Raw genomic sequence first — 18,753 nt, 5'->3', positions numbered from 1 at the left:
ATCCCGATCCTAATAAATTACAAATATAGGTTACTCAGTCGTACTTTGGTATCTGTGCACAATCGAACTGAGTGACCCACGGTTAGACGGCTCTACTTAAAACAACCAATGTTTGAATATCAGAACGTTGCGCTCATTTGTATTTACCTCAGTTGCTCTGTGGACAGCTTCAGTTCAGTTTACATAGGATAAGTTTCCAAATCTGATTTCACTCATTTGAGAAATTTAATATCAAATGAAGGGAAAGACATCCACACTAAACTACAAAAATATGATAAAATGAATGAAACGATTAAACGCCACTTCGGAAAACAAATAACAACTGAAACAAAATTACGACTGCACAATGTCACTTCAAAATCAGCCCTCTTCTACAGCTGTGAGACTTTGGTCATAAATAAGAAAGATGCACAAATGAGATTTTTAAGACCATTATTAGGCTTTACAAAACTAGATCATCAAAGAAATTTAGATATTCGTGAGAAATTAAAAGCAGATAACATAGTAAATGACATAAAACGTATCAGAAAAATGGATCAGTTACATAGAAAGAATGAACCCAGACCGGATCCCAAAATTAACCTTTAACTACAAACCTACAGGCAAGAGAGATGTGGGTTGATCAAGACCACCTCCAAGAGCTACAACGGAACAGGTCTTAAAAGACCTGTCGGACCAAGTTCATGATGAAGTTTGCAAACTCAGTTATACCTTAAGTTTTGCCCACCAGCTTATATTTACGAATGCGTCTCTATTATTCACATTATGCTAATAGTAATGCTTACATAGGTGTCAAAACTCTGTTTTTGTTATTATTATTATTATTGCGGGCACAATAGTAAAATACAGCACCCTCTAGAATTGAGAGATGTCGAATTTTAAAATATTTTCGGATTTCAGAGAAGTGTATATGTGGTTGGGCAGTTTTGGAGAAGTACATTTCAATATCTAGTGCTAATAACCGAACTTATTTACACCGGTTTAAAGTGTAAATAACTGTTCAGTTTATTAAATGTAGGCAAATGACAGTAAATAGTCACTGCAAGATTGTCACGTACTGTCATGTCAATTTTCAATGCATGCCTAAGACAGTATCAGAGAATAGAAAAGAATATGCTTCAGAGAGAGAATATTATCGTATTTGGAGTATACAAAAAATTATTGTTATTATTCTTAAGGAATAATTATAACGCGATATGTGCAGTCTTTATCAGTTTACATGATATTTTAATATGTATTATAGCGAAATTCAATCAATTTCTCTCATTTAATAAAGGTCGCTGTCTTTATTTTATGCCATCAGAACTAGCTGGCGAGCTGTATGACTAGTTTTTAATCACATCAGAAGTCCATGCTTGTGCGGAATTAAATATTGTTTGTGTGCGTATGTTTATGGAAAAGATTAATCATAGATTTAATGAAGCATACATTTTTCCAACTATACCCACACTGCAAATTTTCTCTTTCTCTTTTCTCCCCAACTGTTGTGAAGTGATGTCAAACAGGTCACCAGCTCACATAAGTTTCATGAACAGCCATATAAGCTGTAATTTGCACAGCAGTTCACACCAAGTTACATTCTTCACTAAATAATCAATAATACTAAAACAGAGAAATGTCATATTTTTTGCATGAATTTTTAATGCAAATGCGATCATCAGTACATGCGCTGGATTAATTTCTTAATAAAATTCTAGATTTTAAGATTATTATTTATTTATTTTCTTTTGTAAAATGTCGGATTTCACATCATTTTCTGCGTTATTATTACTGTTATTGTTGCTGCACAGGTCCAGTTTAATGGTACTAAGTGCGCCAATTCCCCCCCCCCCTTAAGGATCAGCTCTGTTTCTGTATTATAGACTTTTGAAAGGCCAATGACAGCTCCTTTGGCCTTCCATCAAACTGTTTTTACGATAGTTTAATTAATGTGCAGTCTTTATAAACTGAACTAAAAAAAAGCTTCAAATTACAGTGTACAAGGAAAAAAAGAAAAGCACGGTTTCCATTGCGATAAAATATATCATTGGTTCGATGAGCTGTCTGTTGTAGTAATTGGTTGGATCCAAATGTTTTGTTATCTTCGAAATTTTAAACATTATCAAACAGTATTTGATCTTTGATTTTCTGTGACATTTAGAAATGAACTTCTTAAAAAAACAAAAAAAAAAAAAAAAAAACCAAGAGTATTCCCCACCGCCCAAGTAAAAAAGTAAAATTTATTAATGCGAATAACCTGAGATGTGATTGGAATGTTTTCTATTTATAGCATTTTCTTAATCTGCCTGTTTCTTCTATAAGCAAAGGATGACACTTGTTAGAAAGTACATTCTGGCTTAAAAGTTATTTATTTATCCTTTTTGTATATGTCATGATTGTGCCAACATTATTCTATATCGTGACTTTACCAATCACGATACAGATTCGTGAGTATTTCCCCCCAATCGGATGATTGGGGAGAAATACTCTTAAAATACTTTTTATTGATAGTATTGTACTATTTGTGAGACTACTAAATAATAAATTTTGACATACACGCACGTGTGTGTGTGTGTGTGAGAGAGAGAGAGAGAGAGAGAGAGAGAGAGAGAGAGAGAGAGAGAGAGATTCAACGCGCAGCTACGTATTACGTCGGATAAAGAACAACATAAAAAAAATCGTTATAACCACTGTAACGGCCTGGCATAACTGATGTGTTCGGGGTATGTCGACGACAGCTGTAGTAAAGGAGATTTAAGTTCGCTGCCTGTCAAGTATTGCATTAGTGTGGATACACGTGACGTACAGATGGGGCATTATTGACCACTTCCTTTCCAACATTGCTGATGTTCATGAGACAGCACTGGTGCACAACAGTTTATTCCCAACCTGCGTGGCGAAGCGTACGAGAATGCACAAGAGGGAGAAAAAGAGCGCGGTGTAACAGTCTGGAAGGTTTCCAATAATGTGTACATAAAGAAGCGAACCGGGAGGAGGTTGCGGTTACTATAATGAAATAGTATCTCCGGAAGCATTATGAAGCTGTAACGACAACTTATCGTTGTGGATGGACCAGCGAGAACCCATCGCTGTGGCCGAGTACAGCTTTACCGATGACGGGCCTATTCCGCCACCCGAAGAATGCGAAGAACCCGATGATCTCGTGCCTTCACGCCGCCGCCGTTGGCAGCTTCGTCGTAAGCCGCTGCTTAAACTGAGCTCTGTGATTCTCCTCTTAATCGCAGTCTTCATTATAGGATTCATTGTACTTTCACCCTTACTTCATTCCCTATTGTAGCAGTGAAGCCGGCTTGAAGGTATGACACAATATGGCGCTTCTGCCCACTTTCATGGGCAATATTTTTAGCATTTTAGAGGTTTTAGTATTGCTCTCAGGATCGCATTGCTATTATATCATCCATTATGTCACGAAATTCGTCTCTTTTATCTCTTGTTGCTTCGGAATATTTTTACGCACAGTGCGCGTAAACAGTGAGTTTCATATATAGTAAGTAAAGCCAATGAGTGAAATACGCTATGCGCTTTTCTACATAAGTTGTCTGTTAAAGAACGTTTTTAGATGCTTCAGTGTGCTTTTTTTTATTTTTTTTTTTTAACACGACAATGAAAACGTAATTTAGTAGTGCGCCCTGTGTCGTGGAAATTAGTCTTTAACTTCACCTCGATGGCCGTAGCACCTGCTGCTGAACGGCTTGCAGCAAGCATCAGAAACAGTACTGGCAGGGGTGGAATTTATGAACCAGTTAGATTTACAATTATGAAAATAATGAATCAATTTGCAGTTAATTTATTTAATATTTGAATGTTTTTCTGCATTTGCAAATAATTAATATTCCCGATAATGATTTTTTTTTTTTTTTTTTTTGAAAATACTAATGAGCACAGACATTACCATTGTTAATATACCTGAAAAAATAGTTAGTGGAGATAAGGATGTCGAATTATATTGGTGCCTGTGTTAATCTTAGGAATGAATAAAACTTAAATTGCTCTGATTTTATCCACATGTTTTGATTTATTTTCTTGTTCTTTTTATGTCCCAACAAAAAAATTTTGGGCAATGCCCCTTCATTTTGTTTCTTGTACGAGGGTTAGTCCATGAGTAATGCCTCTTGGCCATACAGTTTAAATTTATAATATTTATTAAACAAATACTGGGAAGTATAATATATATATATACACACACACACACATTATTCTATATATTTGAAAATACTAATGAGCACAGACATTACCATTGTTAATATACCGAAAAATAGTTAGTTTGTTTATTAACGTATTGTTTATTAATATATTTTATTAACCTTGTTTATTAATATATTTTTACCATCATTCTTTCCAACTCACGTACACTGCAGTAAAAATAATGCCCAGCTGTTTATGCCTAGCATATCACTGTCTGTTTCAGCTCCTAATCACAAGTGTTTTCCACAAAGATATTGTGGAAAATATATTTTTTTGACTCCATCTGATTTTTTTCCAAATGGAAAAAATTAGAAACAACCAAATCTGGCTATATGTTGGATGGTGCAAAACTCTTGACACTGTCTGCAGTTTTCATGTGGGCAGTGTGTGACCAAGCATTATCATGGTGTATTGTGATTCTGTATCTCTTTTTTTTTTTTTCCTTTTTTTTTTTTTTTTTTTTTGTTTTATAGTCCTATTAAGCTTATCAAGTATTTGACAATATCTTTCCTTATTTATTGTCTGAATTTCCTCTAATAAATAGATAAACTTGTGCCTTCTCTGTCCCAAAGCATTGTGGCCAATGAATTGCTAGATCATCAAGTTTTATTGTAATGATTTGTAAATTCAATGGCCACAGTGCTTTGGGACATTGAAGGCCCATTTTTTTTTTTTTTTTTTTTTTTTTTTTAGTGAAATTGAATTATCAGATCATCACAAGTTTTTTGTCATGATCTGACAATTCAAGGTTTTTTCCTTTGCTGGAGATGATGGATATGTCCATTCCATAGGCTGGTGTTTAGAATAAGGATTATAATGGAAGATCCAGGTCTTGGCAGATCTCCTGCCTGGAAAATTTAATTTCTCTTGTTAACATCTTGTGTATATTCATTTGCAGAATATTTTACTTTAATCTGATATATCTAAAATAGTTATTACACTTCTGTTTGAACACCCCTTGTGCTTGAATCATTGCATATGTGGCTTATTCTTATGTCTTTTTGAATAATTTCATTCAAAATCTTAATGATTTCTTCAAATACACACACGCTCACTTTGGTCTTGTACTCCTTGGGTGGTCTCAAACAGCAGTGACTTCTAAAATGTGCATGCCATCTATGAGTATTGCTTATATGAGTAGTGTCTTGGTATACTGTCCTTAATTTTTTATGAATCTAGATAGCCGAGTTCTCTCTTGACTTGTAAAGGAACTTACTTTTGGTGAAAATGAACATTAGTTTATTCATAACTTCAGATTTATAATAGATATTTATTTTAGCATGTTTATCTCTATCTGTACATGCAGTATATAAAACATTGAGCACACTGAATTCTGATAGGATCCTTCCACTTGTTCAGATTACAAATCTAAGGGGGCATAAATTCAAATTAAGAAAAGACAGATGTAGAATAGATGTGTGGAAATTTTCCTTTAGCCAGCGGGTGGTTAATTGCTGGAACAAACTTCCATCTGTCGTTGTGGAAGTTGATAGGTTGAATAAATTTAAGGAGGAACTGGACAGGCATTTGGAGGGAATGGTGTGATTTTTTTTTTTTTTTTTTGGCTGATGCTGCATAAGCTCATACATTTGCTTTCTTGCATCACATGCCACTACTACTACTACATTATGGTGCTAACTCAGTTAAAAAATATTTTATTGCCCAAGAGGCATTACTTATGGACTGACCCTTGTATTTATTTCTATTACGAGTTATCTCTTCCAAATCTTGTATGGTGCTTGAGAAAGTAGAATTTTTTTTATTTATTTATTTATTTTTAATACAATTTTCATTTCTTTTGGTCTCTGTACATGGTGCCTCTTTTCCGTATTTATTTTATGAATATTTTATGAACATGCGTTCATAAAATATTTGTGTTGTTGGATATTTTTCTTGGAAGTGATTGATGTTAGTTATTATTATACAGGGCAGCTTAAATAAAATTATCATTATATCTTTAAATATATTACATCAAGTTGCCCAATGTGATTCAACCCCTTCCTTCTACTGTTAATATAAGCATAGAAGTCTGTTGTTTTTCTTTGCATTCATTACCAGAGACTTCTCATAATTTGCCTTAGCTTACGGCGCCTCCGTAGCCAGGTGGGAAGGAGCAGCAGTGCGTAGCACACGCTTCTTGATTAGACCGGGGTTCGAGCCCGTCACCACCCAAATACGGAGGATGCGGAAAGGTCAGGGAATGACCACCGCATATCCTGGAGCAATATGGCCTTAGTTGCTAATGCTCCTAAAAACCAAATAACAGCCTTAGCTTACCTGACCTGCTTTGTGACTTGATTACAGACTTATATCTACCATAGGCTTCTGTATCATGATAATTTATATATATCCTCTGCCATGTGTTTCAATAGTTCATCTGGCATCCATTTAGGTCTAAGTAGGGCTACATCAAATGAGATCTGTTTACTCTCTCTCCCCTTCCCCCAGCTTCTGTCTCTCTAAAGGTTAAAATACCTTTAAATTAGATTAATCTTTTAAGATCTGTTTTAAAATTTTGTGTACTTAAAGGACAGAAATTTTTGATTTTTTTAGAAAATGTGAGTTGTTGAATATATTAGCATATTGTATATGATATTAGCATATTGTATATATTGTATATGATAGGCCAGCATATTGTATTTATAAAACTATGTACCTCTTCCTTTTCAGTTTTTCTACAAGCAGTTAACTGTATTTTATGATGGCTTTTGAATAAAGAATGATCCTATATATATATATTTTTTTCTTCATAATATACCTTTATTGATCATCCATATTTTAATGTCCCTTTTCAAAGTAGTCCCCCATTTGATGAAATTCACCACTTCAGCGTTTCTGCCATTCTTCAAAACAGCAGAAGCCATTTTTCGACATACATTTGAGATCACCACCGATGTCCTTACAACTTTTTCTGACAACTGGAGACATTTTCCTTGTAGCTCCTTCTTTAACTTTGGAAATCAAAAAAAAAAAAAAAAAAAAAAAATTGCATGGTCAGGGCTGTAGGGCAGATGAGGAACACATTTGACATTAATGCTGGCTTAGTACTTGATGACAGTATGAGCAATGTGAGGTCTCACATTGTCGTGATGCAGCATCCACCCACCTGCTTTAGAGGTTGTTTCCAACAAATGTGATTCCACAAAGTGTGCAGTACAGTTCTGTAGTAAGGTCCAGTAATAGTTGTATGACATGTCTTAACATGCTAGTAAACCATTCCTTGAATGTCAAAAAAAACCCCATAACATTTCCTTCAGAATCCACAGCTTTTGCTTTTTTTTCAGTGTTGGCGATGACGTAGACTTCCAAACAGAGCTTTGTTCCTTACTCGCTGGGTCGAAATGATGAAGCCATGTCTCATCTACCATCATCACCTTGTGCAGAACCATCCATTTCAGCTCCTGAAAAATCTCCATGCAAACTTGTTGTTGCTTCTGTGTGATTAGCCTTGGAACTCAACATGCACAAACATGTGTCATATGCAAATGATCGTGGAGAATAACATGCATGCTTCCTGCTGATATTCTCAACATCTCTGCCAGTTGTCTTATTGTTGTACAGTGATCTTCTGTCATGATTACAGAAGCAGTGTTTATGGTTTGTGGTGACAGCAGCAGTTATAGCTCCAGGACTGCTGATATTTATGATTCTGTCATGTCCATCTTTAAACATTCTAAACCACTTCCAAGCTGTGTTATATGGAAGCATAGGTTCACCATAATGCTCTTTTAACATTTCATTTGTTTTAGCTGATGTTTTCTTGAGATAGAAAAAAGATTTGAGAGCAGCATACTGTTGCTTGTGAGTTACATCCAATGTTACATAGGTGAAACTGAACAGGAATAAACTTGACTGACCACCAAGGTTACACAATTGACATGAATCAACTGCACAGTTGCTATGTGATGCAGCTTGGTCTGGTCTTAAATTTCACAGCTCAGCTAGAAATAGCAAACAGTACAATTGTTCATGAAAAATTATGATCATTCTTTATTGAACAACCCTCTTATTTTACTAGTGCTGCTTATTGCATAATTCATTTTTAATTTTGCCAAGAACAGATAATTTTTCATTAATTGTTTAATTCCTCCTCTCCCTCCACATACATACACTTCAGTGATTAAGACCCACAAAGATGGCTCATAATATAATCTCCCCCTCCCCAAGTTTCAAACAGTTAAGCCTTTCCAGTGTAGTAAAGTGTCACTTATTTCATGTTCCTCACACTGGCAAGATTTGAACTCTGACCTTTTCACTCAACAGGCAAAATCATTACTGGTTTAAGTTATGGAAACTCAATATTTTCTGTTGTAAATTTCTTGCTTTTGAAAAGGTTTAGTCCGTAAATTGCATATTATTACTATTACGCTTGAATGAAAATATTGTTAGACAGTAATATTAGTGCATGTGATATGAAGTTATTTATTAGAATTTACATTATTTTTTGTATTAATGTTAAGTAGTATATACAGGTATACCTCACTTTATGACATTTCATTATATATTGTCACTTGAAAATTACCACCAATATTTGGTTTGTAACATCCCTTACCTTGTTATAATGATACCTTAAAATAATTGCTGAAATATTATAAAGCATACCAGCTCCCAAGTTGACCAAAACTAAATTCATTCAAACCGAAGCATCATTTAGTAAGTTGAAGTCATTTATTGAGATTGCTTTAAGTCACCATAAAATGAGTCCAAAACAGCTTGTGAATGGAAAAAGGGGCATGGAAGGAAGTTATGATATACAAAGAAACATAGTTGAAATGGCAGAAAAGGATGTTTTGTATAATACTGAGGAGGCTGAAGTAGTTGACTTATTAGAATAACATGGCAAAGATTTGATAACTAAAGAACTTGAACTGAAAAACCAAAGAATGCAAGACCAGGTTGAAGAAATACTAATTCTGCAGCCCCAAAATTTAATAGCAACTAAGCCCATGTCAAATGTTTTTACTCATTTATAAGCTGTAGTGGCCACATCACCAAGAAAGATGAGGACATGCATAAGAGCAGCAGAATTTATAAATACTGCTACCCATTATTCAAAGAGATGTAAAGCACTGATATTAATAGTTTAATTCATTTTTAGGTATGTTAGAATACATGCATAATATGCTTATTGTCTTCACCCTGTCCATCCACATGTAACAACTGAACTCCCTGTGGACAAATTTTATTAAAATTTTTCATTTGGATCTTTTAAAGATTTTTGAGCCATTCAAAAATCAGACCAACAGAAATGTGGCAATTATTATTATTATTTTTTATTTTTTGTCATCATGTAATAACTCAACTCCTGGTGGATGAATGTTTGTTAAATTTTATATTTGGGCCTTTTAGAAAGGTTTGTAGAGCTATCCCAAATTTCAGCAAAATGGGACAAATAGAAATCCAATAATTATTATTTCTTTGTTTGTCTGCCTATCTGTCCACATATAATAACTCAACTCACCACAGATGTATGGCAACTAAGTTTTAAGAGAATCAAATGCTAATACCAATAATTGGCTATCTTGTGACAACTGCAAATTGTAAAGACAAAGCGACTAAAGGGAAATAGCTTTGAAAGCAATAAGTGCAGTAAAACTTTAAATACAAAGCGAGGAAGGTTTTTTCCCCTAACATCTAGTCCAGTCATTTGTAAATAAGTGAACAATGCACTTGGAGGGGACCACCTCCTCCAGTGCACTCCTGTCACCCCCTGCCTCTTAGTACACCCCTGGGGGGGTGTTATCACCCACTTTGGGAATGATTGCTTTAGGGTTTTACCCCAAAACATCTGTGATTTTTCCTTTCAATTTTTCGAGCATGCTGATAATTTCTGTAGACATTCTTTTGGAAATCCCCATGGGAAACAATCATATGTTTTCATATCCAGTAAGTTTGTTATCTGAGATCATCCAATTCCACATCATTCAGGATATTGATTAGAAACTATTTTATCATTATAATATTCTTTGAGGAAATGAAAAACCATATTTTCCATATGTGATTGTTTCCAGTTTTATTGTGAAAAGAATGTTTCTTTCATGTTACTCTCATGCCTTGAACAAGGTCAAGGTGTGTTTGTTTTAATTGCGGTCTCCAGGGTTTCTTCTATATGCTGCCATAGCATCTGAAAAGGCAAAGGACATAACCAGCAAGTGTAACGTATGTTGGTGTGCAAGTATGTGTATTGTTGAGTGTTGAGTGCCTGCACCTGGTGTCTTTGCAGCTAGGGACTACTTTTTAGCTGAAACTATTATTGGGGCTATTAGGCAAGCCTGGGAGCCCCAAGGTGTTTAGGGAAAGAAAGTGAAGATAAGAATGGGAAGTGTGGGGATGGGAAGGGAAAGTTTAATAGAAGATAAGGGAAAGAAGAAGAAATAGGCATCCCCTGAAATAAAAAAAAAGAAAACTTTACAAAAGTTTATAGGAAAAAAAAAAAAAAAAGGAAAAAAAAAGTGCATAGTGGACTAAATTCTATTTACATTTAATATATAATCTTAAGATTCTTAGGCATATTTGATTAGAGCTGCAACTAGCAAGCAAACAGTATCATATGCCAAATTATATACAAGTCTACAACCAATAGATAGCAAGTAACATAATAAAACCCGGTCTTGAAAAGAAAATGCTTAACCAGTTTTCGCTACCAATCAATATCTACAACTATTCAAATACCAAAACCTCAATCTAACCATTCAATTCTTCCCATCAAACAGACAATTTATTTCAGCCACATTTGCATAATGAACAGATTAAATTCACAAAAGTCAGCTGCACCAGAAGGTCTGTTCACTGTCCAGAATCTTTTTAAACTCAACGCTATTAGTATCTTAACAAACATGTAAAACACACAGTAAAAACTATATCAACCAGTAAAGATTTCTTTTCCTATAGCCTGAGTGCGGCCCAAGCACCCAAGTACAAGAACAGCAATCAATTTACATCCAATGAACAATGTAATTGCAAACTGTAATACCAACTTCAGTATGAATTCATGCCTTAAACAGTTGGAGTAAAGTGGTTTTGAAAACGTTTCAGGTGGCATTCTGCCTAAACTATGTCAACCAGGAAGTCTGGTCCAACAATACCAGCTGCTAAAACTGTGCACTATACTATATCTTTTTAGGCCTGTTAGGATATGTAGCACTTTCTGTCTTCGTGTCTATCCATCTGCCTGCATGTAATGACTCCCAGTGGATGGATTTTCGTGAAATTTTATATTAGCTCTTTTGGAATGATTTGTCAAGTCTTTCCAAAATTCGTTAAAATCATTAGCAATTATTCATTCATTTTTTATCATACATATCACAAAGGCTATCCATATGTCAAATATTGTAGCTGAAGCACTAAATATGTTTGTTGCCATGTGCTGATTTGAAGAGTGAATGAGAAATGTGGTGAGTGCATAGAACAGTATTCTCAGTTCATGTGTAACATTATTTTTTTGTTAATTTTTTATTATTTTTTTAATAAATCATATTACTATTTGCTGATGCATCTGAAATGTGCTATATACATTAACTGACTTGTTTAGAATGCAAAGACTCGTTTTTATGACCGCCTTTGAGTTCCCGCTTAGCCTTATATACATGCATATGCTTTCCTCCAGAAAGTATCTAGACACACATCAGGTTCATATTGATGTGCCATTCTCACTCACTTCAGTAGCATATTGTTCCCTTTGGTTGCTATGATACACTTCACCTTCTTGGGTTCTTTCCACTAACAAATGATAGACAGCACTGGATATAGTTGTGTATTTCTACCACAGATCAGTGATCATTTGAGCTACCGGTGTGGAATGTGTTTGTCTGGTACTCGCCTGACCTTCCAGTTTATCCCATAGGTGTTTCACGGGGTTGAGAATGGAATTCTTTCCAGCCATTCCAACTTCTGTACATTCATGCCCATGAACTATTCTCAAACAGCACTGGCGATGTAACATGGAGTGTTATTTTTGAAACAAACTTTCATCTGTACCAAAGAGCTGCCACATTGTAGTGACCATGGGATTGTCCAAAATGTTAAGGTAGGCTTGTAAAGTTCCCCGAAAATTACAGTCTACAGAAGTTCAGGTTAAATGTCAACAAATATCTTCTTTCATCTTCTCAACCTCCCCATGCACAGTACTAAATACTATAGGTTCTAATACCTCTCTGCTTAGGGTTTTCATTTAAAAAAAGGGTAGGCATTGAAATTTTGGGGTTCCCTGCTCAACCACCAAAAGGTGCTAGGCCAGGGGTGGGCAACCTTTTTTGAATAAAACGGCATATTCATTTTCAGAAATAGTGGAAAGGCTGCACCGATCCTTCGAACCACTACTTACGAAGTAAAACATACTTAATTATCAGTGTTAATATTACATATAAGTATAGAAAAGGCAAATAAATTTCAATAAAACATACATATTTACAATATTCTCATCATAATACCTCCACCTGCATTTTATATGAACACAAAATTTTAAAAAAATATAATTATTAAAATAATAAATTATTTTCTAAATTGTTATTCAAATGAAAATTTTATAGCAATTATTTAACATTCTCCCTGTGTATTATACAAGAATAATTTTAAAAAAAACTGTACTATTGTAAAAAAATAATTTAATATGAGTTAACTAATGAGTTGAAGATTTGATGCTTTGGTGGTTGAGTTGTTTACGAAAAAAGATGTCTTGGCTGAAACCACTTCGATTGCACATTTTTAATGAGCTAAACTCATCAGAATGCATTGGTTTCAGCCGAAACATCTTTTTTGATTAACTAATGAGATTTTTGGGTTTGTTTTTATTAGATAAAACTGGATATTAGGTTCCATCTTAGTTGTATGCAACTTGAGTTGGTCTTCTAAATGAATATCAGATATCTGAGTCCTTAAATGACTTATAATTTGTGTAAGGTATGAAAAAGTTGATTCACAACAATACGTAGTTGCAAAGCAAGACAGCAGTCGATGAGCATGTTGACGTAAACGTTGGTATTCAACTGCATTTTTCCATATTTCAATAGGATCTTTTTTTGTATCAAAAAAAAGTCTTTTATCATATTATCTTCTCCTAATTCAATTAATTCCATCTGTAGTTCCGTGGGTGCCGTCAGGATATCAACTGAATGTGGCTCATACGCCAATTTCATTTCTAAAGTATGTTCTTCGAAATTAGAAAATCTATCATTGTATTCTTCAATTAGCGTGTCCAATACGGCTATGTAGTCTTTGAAAGTGTTACATAAAACATATTTCTGCTCCTTTAACATATTTTTTAAATGAGGGAAATGTTCCCCAGATATTTCTGATTTAGAGAAAAGATATGACACATTTTTTTTGCCACATGTCTTGTTTTTCCCTGCAAATAAACATTTAATTCAGTTTGCTTTTCCATAATATCACACAAAAACGCAGCATTTCTACAAAATTCTTCATCTAATAAATCACATTCTTGTTGTTGTTCCTCGTAAATTTTTTTGATTTGTTCTCGCAAAGCCAAACTTTTTTACTAAAATTTGGCCTTTTGATAACCAGCGCACTTTACAATAATATGGCAAGTCGACATTATATGTCTTATCATCCAATATAAGCATGCTTCGAAATTGGCGATGTCTTAAAGCATTTACTCGAATAAAGTTAACAATTGCAATAATTTTGTCAAAGTATTGCTCAATGTGGAGGATTTAGCACAAAGGTTTTGTTGGTGTAATATACAGTGGAACAAAATTAACTTTTCTAAATTGGGCTTTTCTTTTTTTAACAATGAAACAAATCCTTCTCGCTTTCCTCTCATAGAAGGTGCACCGTCCGTGCATACACTCACCAGGTTACCAAGGTTTAGTCCTCTCTCAAGACACATTTCTTTAAAGTTGTTAAAAATATCAATTCCACGAGTCCTTCCAGTGAGCGTACTCAAAGCCAGTAGTTCCTCATAACAGTGAAAATCTTCAGTTATAGCACGAATAAAATATATTTGAGCAGAGTCATTTCTATCAGTGGTTTCATCTAACGCTATTGAAAAATATATCTTCAGAGTGAATTATTACCTGAAGATGTTCTCCTACATTCTGAGCTAATTCATGTTGTCTATTAGTTATAGTTTTTCTTGAGAGAGGTAATTGTTTGTATTTGTCAACTTTTTCCAGATCTAAACATCCTACTGCTTCAACAATACATTCTTTTATCATTTCGATGTCACTAAATGGTTTGCTTTTATTCCCAAGTATTTGCGCTATTTTGTATGTAACATCGGTTGCAGAAGTTCCTTGCTTAATAAAAGCACCAAAAGCCTTTTCCTGGTGCTGTTTTTCTTACTTCAATTTTTGAAGTGCAGATTTACTAGCTTCTCCTTCTAATTTTACATATTTATGGTCCTTGTGAGATAGATAATGTTGATTTTCATTGTATTTTTTTAATGTTGTTAGTGCTGTATTACATACCAAACAAACCATTTTGTCTTTCACAGAAATAAGATAATACTGCATCTCCCATTCTTCTTTAAATGTTCTGTTTTCTCATTCAACTTCCTTTTAACTTTTTTGGGCATGATGGGCAATCTAAAAATTAAGCAATTGTGAAATCAAACATAAGAAATTACAGGATTACAAAATTCAAGACAAGAATACATACGGTTGTCAAAATATTCACAGTTACAAATATGCACATTAAAGCAACAGATAAAAAATCACGATGTCACAATTTAAATTTTAAAATAAAAAACTATTTTCATCAAATTATTAACTCTGTTAAAATATTTTTTTTTATTTTAACAAACTTAACAGAGGGTTAGAATTTTTCTTTTATTAAATAGCTTTCGTTTTTTATAATTTGTGGTACATAAAAACGATTTTTAAATAAATAGAAAAAGTTAAACATGATATATTTTACTTTTTAGATCAAAAAATTTCCATTTTCCTTTTTTAATTAACTGAATAATGTTTCTATATTGTGAAAAAAAAATAAAGCTTTTTATTATTAAAACATTTTGAATATTTAATTTTAAAAAAATATTAGTTTAAAAGTAGTAGGATTATTTAATGATTTTATTTCATCTTTGTGTGACAAAGGCCGCACATAAGATCTTAGAATGCCACGGGTTGCCCACCCCTGTGCTAGGCCATGTCACGAGAAACATTTTTTGGCATTCATTGTACCATGCAAGGTGAGACTCTTGATTATGGTTGGTGATGTTAGGCTTCTGAGGTGGGAAGGAGCAGCAGTGGGTAGAACACGCTTCTTGATTAGACTGGGGTTCGAACCTGTCACCACCAAATACGGAGGATGCGGAAAGGTCAGGGAATGACCACCGCATATCCCGGAGCAATATGGCCTTAGTTGCTAATGCTCCTAAAAAAAAAAAAAAAAAAAAAAAAAATAACAATTAGGCTTCTGTACTGAGGCTGTGGAACTTTATACATAGTGTTTTTACAGATCTTAACTCCTACTTGTGCTTTAAACTTCTGGTTGATATTTTGCAGTAAGTCTGATGAAATTGTACTACCCTTCCAAGTACCCTCCATTCAGGTGGAGTGAACTTCTGTGGTATTCCTCTGCATGGTGGTAGTACTATCATGCTCCCATTTCATGATGACATCATTGACAGTTGATGGTGCAGTAATTGCACCATCACTTTGGTTGATGGTGATGGTGCAGTAATTGCACAAATCAACAAGTCAGCAATGTGTCATGTCACCTGACAACAATATTCCTCTCAGAATCAGTCAGCTTGGCTCTATCTGTCTGCTATGATGAGAACAACTAATGTGTGTAGCTCATATGCCTTCCTTATATACTTGTTTGAGTCACTTGTTTTTCTGGAATGGTCCAATAAACAACTATGAAAAAAGGTGTTCAGATGCTGTTTGGAGGGTAATGTTTTTTGTTTATTGATATAGCCACTAGTTGGAATTGTGATTCATCGGTGAATTACATATGGCGAATAACTGTTTTATTATTTTCCAGATATTGCTGAAATAAATTGCCTTTCTTTTTTATTGTCACAGCCTTTCGAAATGTACTTCTTGCTTGGTGTTTATGGATTTGGTTGGTTTTTTTTTTTTTTTTTTTTTTTTTTTTAAGGAGCATTAGCAACTAAGGCCATATTGCTCCAGGGATATGCGGTGGTCATTCCCTGACCTTTCCGCATCCTCCGTATTTGGTGGTCACGGGCTCGAACCCCGGTCTAATCAAGAAGTGTGTGCTACGCACTGCTGCTCCTGCCCACCTTGGCTACAAAGGCGCCTGATGATGTTTGTGGAGCAGTCAGGAGCGGGACATGATATTGCCGAGGGAATGCCAGTGTGTGTGTGTGCACGTGCGATGTAAGGAGTGTGAGGAAATTGAGCACCAACTCAGCATTGTTATGAGCTTGTATGAGAGTTTGAAGGATGGGGTGGATGCCCTCGTAGGATTTAAATTGAGGAGCTCATCAAGCTCTTAGCCACCCACACCAATGCCAGAGCTTGGACTTGAACATCATGAAACACGGCGGCAACCCTCAAGGTAGAATGTGCTGGTACAACAGGAACTAGTTGTCGGTGGCTATTATTGTCAGGGAAATGGGAAACATATTGTGCAAAAAGGATAAGTGGAACAGGACCAGGGTATGTCTTCCAGGGGCAAAGGTTGATGACGTAGAGCAGATATCATCTTTTAAGCCCACAAAAGGTGATATTGTTGTACACGTTGGTACTAATGATATTAAGCATAGGAGACTGGCGAAATTCCTTAACAAGTACAGTTCAATATTGAAAAAAAGCCCTGAGTTAGGGTTAAATTTGAAAGTGTCTTCAATTTTTCTCAGACATGATAGAAGGGAGTATATGATGAGAGCCTTGCCGATCAGTTCGGCTCTGGAGAGATTGTGCAAGGCTCAAGGGACAGAATTTTTCTCAGCCTGGTCTGTGCTTGTTAACAGGAGAGACTGCTTCTACAGGGATGGGATACACTTAAATAGAAAGGGTGCAAGAATATTTTCTGATGCTATCGAGGCAGTGTTAGGTGGGTTGGAAAACTGCTAGGTTGGGGGGGGAATACATGGATTAATAGATTAACAGTAGCTACTGGCTCAGTTTCAATCACTTTCACCACTGCCTGCAGTGGTGAAAGTGATTCCTGCACTGCTTCTATTGGAATGAGCAGCAGCCTGGAAAACAAGGTGCAGGGGATTTCAGAGACTGCCGGGAGTCATTGCAGAACAAGTAAATACATGGGCTGTGTTAGGGTAGCTAAGAATAGGAACAGGTTTATGTATACTTGCGTGTACACCAATGCTAGGAGTTTGGTAAATAAATTTGATGAATTTGAGGTGTTGGTCAAAACATCAAAGCAGATATTGTTGGGATATCAGAGATATGGTGTCACACAGAAATAAGGAATGCAGAAATGGAATTTGGGGAGTACAATGTATACAGAAGGGATAGACAGGATAGGAAGGGAGGAGGGGTTATGCTATTAGTTAAGAAACACATAAAATCCAAGGTAGTATAGCCAGTCGACATGGCTGGACAGTGCAGTGTCGAATCATTTGGTGTGACATAAGCACTGGAAAAGCAGAATTGAGAGTAGGAGAGTGTGTTATAGGCCTAATGACTCTGATAAGTATAATGAACAACTGTATAGAGAAATAGAGTGGCCCGGTAAATCAGAGTGTTTTATAATGGGGGATTTTAATTTACCAGTTATTGACTGGAATTTGTGGGTTGGTCACTCACACACTAGCAAGGATTTTGTGGATTTATTGGATGATTGTTTTCTACAGCAGCATGTTCGGGAAGCAACTAGAGGGAGTAATACTTTTGATCTGATTATCAGTAGTGACTCTTCCTGTATTAAGAATCTGCAGGTAAAACAGCCACTAAGTGGTAGTGATCACAGTGTGCTGAAGTGGAATTTACTCAATGATGTAGCTACCATCAGGGGTAAAATGAAGGGATTTTGCTTTCGTAAAGGTGACTCTGTGGTCTGAGACAGTATTTAAATTCTGTCAGTTGGTAACATCATCTTTGGACTCAGGGGAGGCACCCATGGACTGGAGATGTGCAGATGTGACCCCAATTCACAAAGGAGGATAAAAGAGTGACACAAGTAATTACAGACCTGTTAGTTTAACTTCTGTTCCAGAGAAATTAATGGAGGCATTAGAAGCTCTGCAGAATTATCTAGACAAGACTTCAGTTATACCTCGGACACAGCATGGGTTTGTTAAGAGGACGTCTTGTCTGACCAGTTTGATTGGATACTATGATGTGGTCACAAAGGACCTTGATGCAAAGAATAATTTTGATACTGTTGCACAAATTGGAGCATTGTGGAATTGGAGGCAAATTGCTGCTATGGATAAAGGGATGGTTCAGTGGTACAAGACAGACATTTGTAATCAATGGACACTGCTCTTCATGGACTAATGTTATTAGTAGAGTCCCCCAGGGTTCATTGTTCGGTCCATTGTTGTTTTCTGTATTTATTAATGATATTGATAATGTATATCAGGCTTAGTGTCCAAGTTTGCAGGTGATACGAAGGTCGGCAGGGTTGTTAATGACAGTACGCTGCTGCAACAGGATCTAGAAAAGTTGAGAAGAT

At 35.3% G+C, this 18,753-nt stretch overlaps 1 protein-coding gene across 4 annotated transcripts in view; it reads left to right on the top strand.

The window, feature by feature from the left end:
- Nucleotides 1–18,753, top strand: part of mri (BTB/POZ domain-containing protein mrityu) — a 384,830-nt gene that overhangs the window by 248,301 nt on the left and 117,776 nt on the right. Inside the window, exon 1 of one of the 4 annotated variants that reach the window (XM_090381836.1) lies at nucleotides 2,691–3,296. The exons of the other annotated variants lie outside the window; for them this stretch is intronic. The gene's annotated coding sequence lies outside the window, so the exon portion shown is untranslated. Of the gene's footprint in view, nucleotides 1–2,690; nucleotides 3,297–18,753 lie in introns of those variants that run through there. 4 annotated transcript variants of the gene reach the window in all.

Source organism: Mastigoproctus giganteus, chromosome 9 (assembly GCF_048544385.1).
Source record: "Mastigoproctus giganteus isolate SK-2022 chromosome 9, ASM4854438v1, whole genome shotgun sequence".
Lineage (NCBI taxonomy): Eukaryota > Metazoa > Arthropoda > Arachnida > Uropygi > Thelyphonidae > Mastigoproctus > Mastigoproctus giganteus.
Note: the sequence above shows the minus strand (reverse complement) of the source record. Positions and strands in the feature narration are given on the sequence as shown.